The sequence below is a fragment of the Bufo bufo genome, chromosome 4 (assembly GCF_905171765.1).
Source record: "Bufo bufo chromosome 4, aBufBuf1.1, whole genome shotgun sequence".
NCBI lineage: Eukaryota > Metazoa > Chordata > Amphibia > Anura > Bufonidae > Bufo > Bufo bufo.
Genome location: NC_053392.1, coordinates 461,376,105 through 461,391,684, shown reverse-complemented (window position 1 = coordinate 461,391,684; position 15,580 = coordinate 461,376,105). Strand labels below are relative to the sequence as shown.

The 15,580-nt window shown below is 48.8% G+C and overlaps 1 long non-coding RNA gene across 1 annotated transcript; it reads right to left on the bottom strand.

The window, feature by feature from the left end:
• Nucleotides 1-383: 383 nt before the first annotated feature.
• Nucleotides 384-9,635, bottom strand: LOC120998688. The gene is made up of 4 exons (XR_005778462.1): nucleotides 9,516-9,635; nucleotides 3,793-3,850; nucleotides 2,082-2,152; nucleotides 384-417 (listed from the first exon to the last, which is right to left on the bottom strand). It is a non-coding gene; the product is annotated as an uncharacterized LOC120998688 (long non-coding RNA).
• Between the last annotated feature and the right edge of the window lie 5,945 nt (nucleotides 9,636-15,580).

The window sequence follows — 15,580 nt, the reverse complement described above, 5'->3', positions numbered from 1 at the left end:
CCACTTAGGGGGGGTAGCTAGGGTCTGAAAAGAACCAGGGCCCAAGCCCCATTGAATATGGCCCAGTTTTCTAAGTCGCACCCCCCATCCAGGGGTTAAGTCCTGGGAAAAAAAGTGGGGGAACTCACCCAATATCCACTGCCACCCGACCCCCCGCAGAATATTCAGTGCAACATAAAACGTAAACAAAAACTTGGAATTTGCACTATTATGTTCAGACATAATTCATATCATATGCTCCCCTTATATATAATTTACTTACAGTTCTGAAGACTCAGGGGTGCTGGAAAGATTGGCCTCAGGGGTGCTGACAGGCTTGGCCTCAGGGGTGCTGACAGGCTTGGCCTCAGGGGTGCTGACAGGCTTGGCCGGGCAGAAGGAGTGTGTGAGACTGTGAGGCCTTTTTTCTCCAAGCTGCTGCGTAAAAAAAATATTTTTCATTACACCTCAGGTCAGACCACCAATCAGACCCACAATGTTAATCAGACCTCAGCTAACAGCCCCAATAAGATCCCCAATGTTAATAAGACCCCAGATCACACCTCAACTCAGACCCCAATATAAATGACCCCCAATCAGACCTCAGATAAGACCCCCATGCCTCTCACCAGACCCCAGTGCCTCTCCATCAGCGCCCCTCCATTAGCCCCCAGTGCCTCTCACCAGCCCCCAGTGCCTCTCACTAGCTCCCAGTGCCTCTCCATCAGCCCCCAGTGCCTCTCCATCAGCCCCCAGTGCCTCTCCATCAGCCCCCAGTGCCTCTCCATCAGCCCCCAGTGCCTCTCCATCAGCCCCCAGTGCCTCTTTTTTTTTTGTATAATTGTCTTTTTATTAGAATAAGTACAATAATAAAAGTATACATATACAGTTTCTCATGTGATCAATAGACTTTCAAATAATCCAAGTGAGAGAAACAGCAAAATTGACAACCCAATTACAGCACCAATGTGCTGCTCTAGTCATTCTCAATCAAATAACAGCTTATCTTGAGAAATCCCGAAAACCAGGATAATGGATCACTTACTCTATTATAAAAATTTGAATAGTTTGAGAAAACAAATGAGAGACAAGACAAGACACAAGAGGGGAGACAAAAGAAAAATGGGGAAAAGACTTTTAGTTGTTCATATCAAAGAAAGTATCCCAGGGTTGCCAAATCTTATTAAATTTGTCTACTGTATTATTAATGCATGCCGTCAAATATTCCATTCTTCTGACCTCCGCTATACTATTAAATAGCTCCAATTTAGTAGGTATATCTCGTCTCTTCCAGAACTTAGCAATAAGGCGTCTCGCAGCCGACAAAATATAAAGAACCATGTAGAGCACTGGCTTCTTTAGTATCATTGGAGGCATGTTCAATAAAAACATATATGGATCCAATGAGAAGGTAATGTTAAAAATCTGTAATAAAAGGCGTTGGACCTCCTTCCACAGTGGAAAAATAACTGGGCAGTCCCAAAAGATATGGAACAACGACCCTTGGCTAGAATCACACCTCCAACAATTACCAGAAACAGTGGGGTTCAAATGTCTAAGCATCTGAGGTGTATGATACCAAAACATTAATATCTTATATGAATTTTCCCTAAAGGTCACACAAGTAGATGACAATGCTGCTCTACGCCAAATAAGTTGCCATTCACTTGGCGAGATGTCTTTTTCAAGGTATCTCTCCCATTTAGACATATATGTATGTCGTAAGACCTGCGGTGGTTCAGGGGTTGATAAAAAGACATAAATATCCGATATAAGACCCTTAGTAGAAGTCGAAAGCTTACATAGTCTTTCAAACTGTGTTGGGGTAGATACCTTTGTGTCTCGAAACATAGAACTAAGCAGATGTTTTATTTGCAAGTGCTGCCCCCCAGTGCCTCTTACCAGCGCCCGCCAGTGCCTCTTACCAGCGCCCGCCAGTGCCTCTCCATCAGCCCCCAGGCCCCCCAATCAGTGCCTCTCCATCAGCCCCCAGTCAGTGCATCGCCATCAGCCTCCAGTGCGTCCTCCCCGGTATTAAAATCATTGGTGGGCAGTTCACCCCCCCTCCCCGGTATTAAAAAGGAGATTTTTGTATAACTTACCAGTAAAATCTCTCTCGCTCTTCATTGGGTGACACAGTAACCGTGGCTATGTCCTTTAGGAGGCGTTGACACTAGTAAAAAGCTGTTAGCTCCTCCCCTGGCAGCTATACCCCCTCCAGCCTGGAGAGAGAGCTTCAGTTTGTGTACAAGCAGTAGGTGAAGCAAGCCAACCAAGAAAACACGTGGAACACCAACCATGTCAAAAGACCCAACGGGGTTCTAACCAGCAACAGCCACAACCGTGGCCGGACAACAATACTGGGTGGGTGCTGTGTCCCCCAATGAAGAGCGAGAAAGAGATTTTACTGGTAAGTTATACAAAAATCTCCTTTTCTCGCCCATATTCATTGGGGGACACAGGAACCGTGGGACGTCCAAAAGCAGTCCACAGGGAGGGAAAAAAACAGAGACCCATGGAAGACTGTTGGTAGTCACTTTCAGGAAAGGAGAGGGGGTGAGGGAACCATCTAACCCTTGGCCCCAACATGCCCTCCCACCACAAATGACACAGACAACCTTGTCACGTTTATAACTTTTATTTAACAATTTTGTTGGGTGGTAGTCGGCCACAGCTAATTCTTTAAACGGCATAACCATAGCTGAGCCCATGCGATCCGCCAGCCGCTGGCCTCCCAGCGGGCGGATGACGCCAGTTGACCTGCTCAGTAACCAACTTCTCTTTACCAGCCGCCAGCTGTGACTTAATAGGATGCCCCAATTAACAAGACCTACATGACCAAAAACCCACCAACATAAACCTCGTATCCAAACAATAGGGAGGGAGGCAGAGACACAGCGCTTCTGCAAAGAGGAAGAGGGAGGGGACGCAGAGCCTTATAAAGGGGCACTCAGCAGCACGCCCCTTCCTGCCAGCAGGATGCAACCATTAACCCCCAACGTACCAGAACCTTAATCCAAACGAATGGGGCCCTATAACAAGGATAGGGGACCTAGGAAAAGGGGAAGGGGGACCCAAAGTCCCTGTACACCCTCCCGATATGGTCAGGTGTCCACCAGTAAGCGTCCCTGTAGGCATCAAGAACAGTCGCCTGCAAGACCACGCGGCCTAAGCAGCGACCACCGAGAGTCCCTGTAGAAGGAGGGATGTGGAGGGCGCCACAGCCCACCAGTCGGGACCGGAGCGGGCCTGGAATGGAAGGCCACCAAACGAATACCCCATGCAATGCAGATGAGGGAAAGTAGTAACGTAGGAACCATCAAGGCATGCGGGGTGGCTATGAACCATGAGCCAGAGAGGAAAAGACAGGATAAGAATAGGCTAGGTCTAAGCCCTTTCCCCGTCTGAGACCGGCGCTATACAGAAGTAGCCAAGGATTAAGTGGCTGTGCAAAAAACTCCGCCTGAGGAGGAAGGCAGGCAAGGGGAGTCACACTGTATTGCTAGCCCTATACCCCAGCAGAGGAGGGGGCCACCCACATAGGCCACCTAATTCAGTGCTAAAAAAAGTCCACCGCCTGACGAAAGAGCTGTGGAGTAAGTACCCAAGTATGTAGTGGTCACTTAATACCGCTCCCACAGTAGTATGCGACGCTTGCCCCATCAGCGCAAAACTGATGGGGGAGGCCTAAGACTATCCGTAGAAGCCACGTACCATACTGCCACAGTTAAGTAGAGCGAATCTTTAAAACTCTACCCGGAAGGGCGCTGGAGTGGTGCAACTGCCAAGCTAGCGCCAGGGTAGGACCCCTACCTGAGGGGAATGTCCCACTGCAGCGACCACGAACTCGAGCATTGGCGAAAAGCTGCACCTGTGGAGGAGAACAAGCTGTAGCAGCTAAACCAGAGTGCCAGCATAACCAATCCCAAAGAAGGAGTGGTGGCTAGAGAATACAGAGTCAATGAACACTCGACTCGCTGGAACGTACTCACCATATATGTGCAATGGTGTACGCACTACGTATTGATGCGGACCATATCATGACCGACTGTAACAATGGAGACCCATGGAGATGAGGGGTCTCCATGACACAGAAGTGATGCTAGGTAACCCCCTGCCCAAAACCAGCACCAAAGGAAAAGAAGGATACAATGAGGAATAGCCAACGTATCCACTGGCGGCACCCATATACCACTAGTGAAAGAGTAACGGGCACCCGCGGGTACTGACCGTTGCCAGTTGAATTGCAGCATCCCAAGACGCTTAGTTATTCCCCTGCTTTGGAAGGGGAAATGCACCAGGAAGCACGGTGATGTGCAACACTCCGCCTATGGAAGGATAGTGCGACAGTCGGACCGTATCCAAATGGTGGTGCAATTACCATACTTATTGAAGGTGGAATCCATACGGCAAGTACCTAAGCCAGTGGAAGGGAAAATATGACACCAATGAAGTGGGTTAATGCCCACGGCGAGAAATAGTGCATGTGGCGAGTCCTGTACCCCGTGGGAGTGCAATTAATTCACCTAATTAATGGGGTAATGTATATAGCACACATTGTAGCCAGTGATAATGTCATTGCGCGACCTAAGGAAGGGGCTAATGCATACGGCAGGTACGGAACCCAGTGGAGATGCAATTATGCCACCTACAGTAGGGGGAAATCATACGTCCGGCACTGATACTATACTTAGTCCACCTGTGGCAGGGGACAATAAGGTAAGGCAAGTACTGCATCCCGAAGTATTGCAAATAATGATGATTACACTTACCGGTAATCGGATTTTCCTGACCCCACGACAGCACCACTGAGAGATGGCTCCGCCTCCAAGGACAGGAAACCTGTAGCATAAAAAAGGTGGAGCCACTCTCCCACCTCAGTGGGTTTACAGAGTATGAGAGGGACTCCCCTTTTGGTTAATACAATATCTAAATACTTTTTTTTTTTTTTTTTTTTGCATATCACCACGTGAAATCTTAACACCAACCACCACCTTAGGGAGTGAATTATATGGGTGCTGTCGTGGGGTCAGGAAAATCCGATTACCGGTAAGTGTAATCATCATTTTTCCCCTCCCCCACGACAGCACCACTGAGAGAGATTTCATAGAAACTAAGGGTGGGTACCAACTTCTAACACCTTTGTACCGAAAAGGAGGTCAGATATAGAATCAAGTTGTAATCTATAGTGCCTATAAAAGGTAGATGGAGAAGCCCAGGTGGCAGCTCTACAAATCTGATCAACTGACACACTGGACCTTTCTGCCCAGGAGGTAGATACCGCTCTGGTAGAGTGAGCCTTCAAGGATAGTGGAGGAGAAACCCCAGAACAAGAGTATGCTAGAGAAATCAGCTCTCGAATCCATCTAGCGATGGTACTCTTAGAGGCAGCATTACCTCTCCTAACCCCTGCATGTAGGATCAACAAAGATGAGGACTTTCTCCAGTCCCTGGATCTTTCTAGGTACTGGATCAGGCACCTTCTTACATCTAGGAGATGCCATTTCTCTTCATCCTCATTCTTTGGATCTGGAAAAAAAACTGGGAGAACTATCTCCTGTAATCTGTTGGTCTTAGAAGGGACTTTAGGAACGAATTTTGGGTCTGGCCTTAACACTACCCTATCCTCTCGTATAGTCATAAACGGTGGATTAATGGACAGGGCCTGGATCTCACTAACTCTTCGTGCTGAAGTGAGGGCTATCAGAATCACCAGTTTTAGAGTTAGATTTTTTATGGAGCTATCCCCGATAGGCTCAAATGGATGACAAGTTAAGGCTTTCAGAACTAAATTCAGATCCCAGGGAGGAAACCTAGGCCCCCTCACTGGAACAATCCTATCTACTGCCCTGAAAAATCTGACTATCCAGGGATCCATGGCCAGACTTCTACCACTTAATCCCGAGAGGGCTGAAACTTGAACCTTTAGGGTGCTTTTCGCTAAACCTAAGGTTAATCCCTGTTGTAAAAATTCCAACACCTGTCTAGTGGAAATCCTTTCTGGCCAAACATTAATGTCGAGGCCTGCAAAGGATAAGAATTTTTTCCAAATTCTAGCATAAATCGTGTTGGTCACTTTTTTCCTGCTTTTCAGAATTGTGGAAACGAGAGCCTCTGAAAAACCTTCCTTGATTAAGTGTGCCCTTTCAATCTCCAAGCAGTGAGATGCAGGGACTCTACCTCCGGATGCATTACTGGGCCCTGCCTTAGGAGATTCGGGATCTCGGGGAGAACCCAAGGTTCCACTACTGACATGGACCTGAGGAGGGAGAACCATGCCCTCTTTGGCCAAAAGGGGGCGACCACTATCATGTCCGACCTCTCCTCTCTGATTTTCCTGAGCACCCTGGGAAGGAGCTGAAGAGGGGGAAAGGCATACCCTAGATGAAACTTCCATTCCAAAAGGAAGGCATCCACCCCAACCGGAGATTCGTAAGGGTTGAGAGAGCAAAATTTCTCCACCTGCCTGTTCTCTCTGGTGGCAAAGAGGTCTATTTCTGGGACCCCCCATAATCTTACAATTTTTGCAAATATCAAGGGATCTAGAGACCATTCTCCCTGTCTTAGTCGGTGGCGACTCAGAAAGTCGGCCTGGACATTCTCCCTTCCTCTTATATGAAGAGCGGATATGTGTGTCACCTGACTTCTTATCTCCCAAAATAACAACTCTGTCTCCCTCATTAAAGATCGGGATCTCGTACCTCCCTGCCGGTTCAGGTATGCCACTACCGTCCTGTTGTCTGACATGATCCTGACATGCTGGTGATGAATCTCTGGAAGGGCTGCTCTTAGCGCCAATAACACTGCTCTCAACTCCTTCCTGTTTGAAGAGAATAGTCTCTGTAACGGGGACCACCTTCCCTGCCTTAACTGATCTTGGAAGTGTGCCCCCCACCCCCATGGGCTGGCATCTGTCATAATGACTACCGGATCTGGGTAATTCCATGGGATACCCTGATCTAAATTCTTTACCTCCAACCACCAGTTGAGGGAGATAAGAGTCCTCCTGCACAGAATCATCTGGGAGTCCAAGGTAATCTCCTTCCGTCCAGTTACCTCCAAAATATTCTCCTGCAACTGTCTTGAATGGAACTGTGCCCACTGGACCGCTGGTATACAAGCTGTCATCAAGCCTAGTAGAGACATGGCTTTCCGGACCGACATTCCCGGATTTTTCTAAGCTTTCCGGGCCTCGTTCCGAATCTTCTCTATTTTCTCTACTGGAAGAAAGGTCCTCTGTCGCAGGGAATCTAGCTGCAATCCCAAAAAGGTCTGTACTGTGCTGGGTTCTAATCTGGATTTTTTCATATTGATCATCCACCCCAGATGCTCTAGAATCCGAATCACTCTCCGGACAGATTTCTGACACTTCTCTCGTGATTCTGCTATTATTAAAAAGTCGTCTAGATACGGCAGGAAAAGAATATCCTCCTTGCGGATAAATGAGGCCACTTCTGCCATTACCTTGGTGAAGGTTCTTGGTGTGCTTGATAGTCCGAAAGGCATAGCCTGGAACTGTAGATGTCTGGTCTTGCCGTTCCTGACTACCGCCACCCTCAGGAATTTCTGAAAGAAAGGATGCACCGGAATATGCAGATATGCATCTTTTAGGTCTAACACTGCCATGAAACACCCTTGGAAGACTAAATGAATTGCCGATTTTATGGTCTCCATTTAGAGTTTTTTTATGACTAGGGATTTGTTTAATTGTCTTAAATTTATTATAGTCCGAAATGAACAGTCCGGTTTTTTCACCAAAAACAGAGTCGAGTAAAAACCTCTCCCCCACTCCATTTCTGGTACTGGTATCAACACCTTCTTGACTATCATCTACTGACTCCACCTCTGAATCTACTCTTTCCGCTGCTTTTTTAGGTTTTTTTGATGTTTTAAGGGACTCCTTAACCTCCGATCTAATGAGTGCTCTAATACCCTTCATAAAATTCGGGGACTCTTCTGCCAGTGTTCTGTCAATACATTCCTGGCATAATTTTTTAGAATAAGATGAGGACAAGGGGCATCTACATAGTGCGCATTCCTTATTCTTTCTCTTTGATGCGACCTTTTTAGGTGGTACCTAAGAAATGACAGCAGATACAAAGAACACCATCAGTATTTATATCAACCGTTGCCTCTTACCCCCTCAGAAGATCCTATACCGGCATCTGCTTTTCCGCGTCCACTTCTTCTGACCTCTTGTCCTCCTCCATAATATACCTAGAGGCATAGAGGTTTTTAGGAAAAATATGAAGCAGGGAACAGCACCTCTCCTTGGAGAGTTCCACATGTTCCCTGGGAGCTTTCTTGTGCCAGAAGTCACCAACCTGATCCGGATGCAGAGTGCTTTCTGAAAGAAAAAATGACTAGCAGCCCAGCGTTAGGAGAAATCTCTGCAGGTTCAATAGTGCCTGCCAACACTGAGAACGCTGCACCGCCTGGTCTCCCCTTTTATTTCCGGTCACCTGACCGGAACTTGTATCTGGAACGCACGTCTCACCTCTGTGACGTCATTCCGCGACTTCCGGTTCCTGCTCCGGTGCGTTCCACTGCTCCTGCGTTGGCAGTCTGCAGCACACATGTGCGCACCCGGAACTATCGCCCTCTGGCGTGTTCCATGCGAGCCGCTCGTGCGGCCCCACGCGGTCTCACTCCTTTGAGGGACCGGTGTCCTCAGCCTCTGGAATGAAGAATCGGCCCCGGACCGACCTCCATCGTCCCTAAACAGACCCGGCACCCGGTCTCAGGCTGGTAAGACCCATGACTCTCTAGGCTTTCCTAGGACTTCCAAGCCATGGGCCTCCTAGAAATAAAAACTACAAGTCTCCTGCTCCAGGGACAGGAAACCTCACTGGAGGTGGGAGAGTGGCTCCACCTTTTTTATGCTACAGGTTTCCTGTCCTTGGAGGCGGAGCCATCTCTCAGTGGTGCTGTCGTGGGGGAGGGGAAAATTCCGCCTATGGAAGGGTGACAAGTACCGTTGGCCGGAGGGAAGATTGGGAACTATGAGAGGTCCTCCTTGTCCGATATGACACGGGCCCAGCGTGATACCACCAGATTTTGCGGGCCGCAAAATAGCAAACCAAGCCCCTGCGAATAGCCGATTAGGGCATGCTAGCCCCTGCATCGGCCGGGCCACATGAAGAGAGCAGCGGGCGAATGTGCCTGCCCGGCAACGGACGGGGGCTGCACCCGGCGGGCCGGGCAAACAATATCGCGGCCGGTACACCGATGCGGTGCCCGACGAACGTATGGCAGTTAACTCCCTCCGGAGCGGCGCCCCCTATGTGCCGATGTCCCTTCTTGGAGGACAAGAAGAGGGGGAGTGAAGGGAATGACATCAGAGGTGCTGATGGCTTCAGGGGTGCTGGGAATGACTCCAGAGCTGGCAATGGCCTGAGGGGAGCTGGGAATGGCATCAGGGAATGGCATCAGGGGTGCTGGGCTACGCTAAAACCCTGTGCTGTTGAAGACTATTGCCACCAAGAGGGAGGGAGGGCCAGGAGGGTTAACATCCTCAGCTAGTCCCGTGTACTCACCTCTCTTCTCTTCCCTGCCGCCATCTTGCCCTTTATCTTCTCCAGCAGGGTCACCCCTTCAGCTACTTGCACATGGGTGACCCTTCTGGTCGCGGGATGCAGAGGAGCGAGGCTGCCCTGGTCCAACTTGTCGTCTTGTGGGGGAGGAGGCAGCGTGGCGGACCAACGCTGGCGTGCTGCCCCGGGAGAACAGGGAGGCGAGGCGTCCACTGTTTCCCACCTGAAAAAGAAAGAAAATATGAAACTAAAATAAAAAATCTGCTGGAGCTACCTTGGTCTTGCCTCCTATTGACACTAGAAAAAACTGAAGCTCTCTCTCCAGGCTGGAGAGGGTATAGCTGCCAGGGGACGAGCTAACAGCTTTTACTAGTGTCAACGACGCCTATAGGACATAGCTATCGCCACGGTTCCTGTGTCCCCCAATAAATATGGGCAAGAAATCATTGGTGGACATTGCGCCCTCCCCCCACCTCCCCAGTATTAAAATCATTGATGGACAGTGAGCCCTCCCCCTCCCCAGTATTAAAATAATTTGTGGGCAGTGCCCCCCCCCCATTCCCAGTATTAAAATCATTTGTGGGCAGTGCCCCCCCCCCTATTTAAATCATTGGTGGGCAGTGCGCCCTCCCCCCCATCATTGGTGGCAGTGTCAGTTCCGATCGGAGTCCCAGCAGTGTAATGCTGGGGCTCCGATCGGTTACCATGGCAGCCAGGACGCTACTGAAGTCCTGTGTAATGACCGACGACACGCACAGGGAGGAAAACAGGGAAAGCCCTGCCCAAGGGAGACGGAAAGGTGGTGACCCCTAACTCACCTTGCGGCTGGCACCTGACTGCCCTGACGTCCCTAGACGGGTTCCTCACCCGTGCGGCGATCACGTGCCTAAACCCTGGCTTTCCCTAATATGAGCCCTGGATAGTGAACAGGCCAGTGAGATCGCTAGTCCACACCACTATCACTAAGAGGGAAACACCAGGGAGAGGACAGACAAAACATACAAACACATACACCCAGGTGGGCGACCACAATAAACCAAAAAGGTCCAACAGGGATCTGGAGGGTAGCGTACTGGACCAACTACCAGCGAACGTAGCAACACAGCTCCAGAAGGTCAGAATAGATGTCCAGGCAGGAAGCTCTATCTCTGGCAACCAGAGAAGTGTGAGAGAGAAATATAAGGAGGTCTGGGAGTGCTGGACAAGGAACAGCTGAGGAGAAGGAGCTACGGATCCCTGAGTGAGCCAAAAGGGTTTGCTAAGAAAACCCAGAAAGCTACCATAAGGAAAAAAGCCCTATCTTAAATAGAGCGTGCAGCCAACCGCTGCGACTTCCTGACCCCGGGTATAACGGAGTCAGGCATGGTCCTCGACACCCTCGTGACAGTACCCCCCTCTCTACGAGGGGCCTCCGGACACTCAGGACCAGGTCTCAGGATGAGAGGCATGAAAAACCCGAACTAACCTGTCGGCGTTTACCTCAGACGCTGGAACCCACATTCTTTCCTCGGGACCGTAACCTCTCCAATGCACCAGATATTGAAGAGAGCGGCGGACCCGACGAGAATTAACAATTTTGGATATCTGAAATTCTAGGTTACCACCCACGACAACAGGAGGGGGTGGCAGCGGTGATGGTTCTAGAGGTGGAACATATTTCCAAAGTCTGAGGTAACTCCAGGCGAAAAGCCACGGGGTTGATGATGGCTACAATTTTGTAAGGGCCAATAAACCTAGGACCCAGTTTCCAAGAGGGAACCTTCAATTTAATATTCCTAGTAGACAACCACACATAGTCATTCACTCCTAGGTCCGGACCTGGCGACCGTCTCTTATCAGCCATGCATTTGTATTTACCTCCCATATTTTTCAAGTTAGCTTGCACCTTCTGCCATACCGATGAAAGAGATGACGAAAACCGTTCCTCTTCGGGAACCCCAGAAGACCCCCCCTCTTTGAAAGTACAGAATTGGGGATGAAAACCATATGCACCAAGAAATGGTGACTTGCCAGTGAATTCCTGACGACGATTATTTATGGCAAACTCAGCTAACGGTAAATATGATGACCACAACTCTTGGTTTTCAGACACAAAACATCTTAGATATGTCTCAAGGTTTTGGTTGGTACGCTCAGTCTGTCCATTCGACTGAGGATGGAAAGCAGAGGAAAAGGACAAGTGTACCCCCAAACGAGAACAAAAAGCTTTCCAAAATTTAGAAATAAACTGGGTACCCCGATCCGAAACAACATCGGAGGGGACCCCGTGAAGCTTCACGATTTCACTGACGAATACCTGAGCAAGAGTCTTAGCATTAGGTAGTGCGGGTAACGCAATGAAGTGTACCATTTTGCTAAACCTGTCCACTACTACCAAAATAACTGTTTTACCCGCAGACAAAGGTAAGTCAGTGATAAAATCCATTGACAGATGTGTCCACGGTTTATTGGGAATGACGAGTGGTAATAGAGACCCTGCAGGACGTGTATGTGAAACTTTTGCGCGCGCACAGGTAGAACAAGAAGACACAAAATCCAATACATCCTGACGCAACCTTGGCCACCAAAAACGACGAGACAATAGTTCCAAGGTTGCTTTACTACCCGGGTGCCCAGCAAGTGCCGAATTATGATGTTCCTTTAATAATTCGAAACGTAAGTTCAACGGTACAAACAATTTCTCTGAGGGGCAAGAGACCGGGGCGTCCCCCTGGGCCTCTAACACCTTCCCCTCCAAAACAGAGTGTACCGCAGAAACAACCACTCCTCTTTGAAGAATGGGTACCGGATCACTCACATTACCCCCTCCAGGGAAACAACGAGATAGTGCATCAGCCTTGGTGTTCTTTGCCCCAGGACGATAGGTAATCACAAAGTTAAACCTGGTAAAAAATAGCGACCACCTAGCCTGTCTAGGGGTGAGACGCTTAGCTGATTCGAGGTACAGAAGATTTTTGTGGTCCGTAATCACAGTGACGGGGTGGACTGCCCCCTCTAAGAAATGACGCCACTCCTCAAACGCAAGTTTAATAGCTAATAGTTCCCTATTGCCAATATCGTAGTTCTTTTCTGCTGCAGATAGTTTTTTAGAAAAGAAAGCACAAGGACGCCATTTGCCAGGAGACGGACCCTGAGACAGCACCGCCCCCACTCCCACCTCTGACGCATCGACTTCAACAATAAAAGGCTGAGAGACATCAGGTTGGACCAGTACAGGTGCTGAGGTAAACCTCTCTTTTAGAGAGGAAAAAGCAACTTTAGCGGCGTCAGACCATTTAGAAAAATCAGTCCCCTTCCTAGTCATGTCAGTAAGCGGTTTTACAATAAGTGAATAATTTTTAATGAATTTCCTATAGAAATTCGCTTAGCCCAAGAACCGTTGTAGTTCTTTGAGGTTCTCAGGAAGATCCCAATCTAAAATTGCCTGGACCTTCCTAGGATCCATACGGAAACCTGACGCAGATAAAAAATAACCCAGGAATTGTATCTCCTGAACGGCGAAGACACATTTTTCAATTTTAGCATATAATTCATTCGTCCGTAGGACCTGCAGTACTTGTCTGACATGCACCTCATGTGTTTTCAGATCAGACGAATAAATTAAAATATCATCTAGGTATATTACCACAAACCTGCCGATTAGATGACTAAAAATGTCATTAACGAAATGTTGAAAGACGGCAGGAGCATTGGTCAGACCGAAATGCATAACTAGATTTTCATAATGCCCCTCAGGGGTGTTAAACGCTGTCTTCCACTCATCCCCCTCCTTAATACGAATCAGATTGTAGGCACCCCTAAGATCAAGTTTGGAGAACCACCTAGCACCCGCAATCCGATTAAACAGGTCAGGAATGAGAGGAAGAGGGTATGGGTCTCGGATGGTTATCTGATTTAATTCGCGAAAATCTAAGCAAGGACGCAGGCCCCCATCTTTCTTTTTAACGAAGAAAAACCCTGCAGCCACGGGTGAAGAAGAGGGTCTGATGTGTCCCTTAGCCAAGCTCTCGGAGATATAATCTTTCATGGCTTGTCTCTCTGGACCCGAAAGATTATATAACCTGGTCTTGGGTAATTTTGCGCCGGGAATAAGGTTAACCGGGCAATCATAAGGACGATGAGGTGGTAACTTCTGACAACCCTTTTCAGAAAAAACATCCTCAAAGTCCGAAATAAATGTAGGTAGGGTAGTTATGGAGGCGACTAAGCAATTGCTATTTAAGCAATTTTCTCTGCACTGCTCACTCCACTCCAATATCTCCCTGGCCTGCCAATCCACCACTGGATTGTGCGCTACCAACCAGGGAAGACCCAGCACTACCGGAGTGGGAAGCCCCTCCAGAACATAACCTGAAAGCATCTCGTTATGGTGGTCCCCTACCCGAAGGTGTAAATTATGAACAATGTGCGTGAGGTTTCTCTGAGACAGGGGAGCAGAATCAATAGCAAATATGGTAATGGGTCTCTGTAAAGTACAGAGAGACAAACCCAAAGTGCGGGCAAAATGGGCATCTATCAAATTTACCCCTGCTCCACTGTCTAGAAAGAAAGAAATAGTCTCCGTCTTATCACCAAAAATAATAACCGCTGGCAACACAAATTGCGATGTACGTATGGAGGAAACGTATACCCCCCGGCTGACATCCTCCACACAGCCTGGGGTTAGTAGTTTTTCCGACGGTCTTTTGTTTCTGAGGAAGGAAGGACAGACATTAATGAAATGACCCCTCTCCCCACAAAAAAAACAAACCCCATGCCTACGGCGAGCCTCAGGAGGACGGACCTGACGAGTAGTTCCTCCTAGCTGCATAGGCTCGTCTAAGTCCGTACAGACTAACTGCTGCTTGGGAGGGGTTACCAATTGCTCCGGTTTTTTCAACCTGACCCTAAGGCGTCTATCTATTCGGATAGAAAGGGACATAACCGCATCAAGGGAAAAGGGGGTCTCATATAATGCAAGCGCATCCTTAACCCTTTCGGATAACCCAGAGCAGAACTGACTCCTGAGACCCGGGTCGTTCCATTGGGTATCTGTAGCCCACCTACGGAATTCAGAGCAATACTCCTCTACCGGCCGCTCTCCTTGTAAGAGTCTCCGTAATCTTGATTCAGCCAGGGCGACTCGGTCAGGGTCATCATATATGAGACCCAAGGCCCCGAAAAACTCATCCACTGACCGAAGAGCCTGGGAATCAGTAGGTAAAGAGAACGCCCAGGACTGCGGATCCCCCTGCAGCAGGGAAATAACAACCTCCACCCGCTGATCTTCATTACCAGAGGAGTAAGGGCGCAGTTTAAAATATAACTTACAGGCCTCACGGAATGTCAAAAACTTGTCCCTTCCCCCAGAAAATCTGTCAGGGAGAGGGACCTTGGGTTCCGCAACAACCTGGTTACCAGTAGCAACCGCTGGGCTTGCAGTCAGTTGTAATTGCTGCTGTTGCTGGAGGACCGACGCCTTCAATCCTACCACCTCCAAAGACAGGCCATGAAATTGTTTGGACAGAGCAGCAATTTGATCCATACTGGATTCTAAGTAGGTAAAAAATATTTTTTTTTTTTTACCTACACAAAATAATGGCCAGAGATAATGTAATGACCGACGACACGCACAGGGAGGAAAACAGGGAAAGCCCTGCCCAAGGGAGAGGGAAAGGTGGTGACCCCTAACTCACCTTGCGGCTGGCACCTGACTGCCCTGACGTCCCTAGACGGGTTCCTCACCCGTGCGGCGATCACGTGCCTAAACCCTGGCTTTCCCTAATATGAGCCCTGGATAGTGAACAGGCCGGTGGGATCGCTATTCCACACCACTATCACTAAGAGGGAAACACCAGGGAGAGGACAGACAAAACATACAAACACATACACCCAGGTGGGCGACCACAATAAACCAAAAAGGTCCAACAGGGATCTGGAGGGTAGCGTACTGGACCAACTACCAGCGAACGTAGCAACACAGCTCCAGAAGGTCAGAATAGATGTCCAGGCAGGAAGCTCTATCTCTGGCAACCAGAGAAGTGTGAGAGAGAAATATAAGGAGGTCTGGGAGTGCTGGACAAGGAACA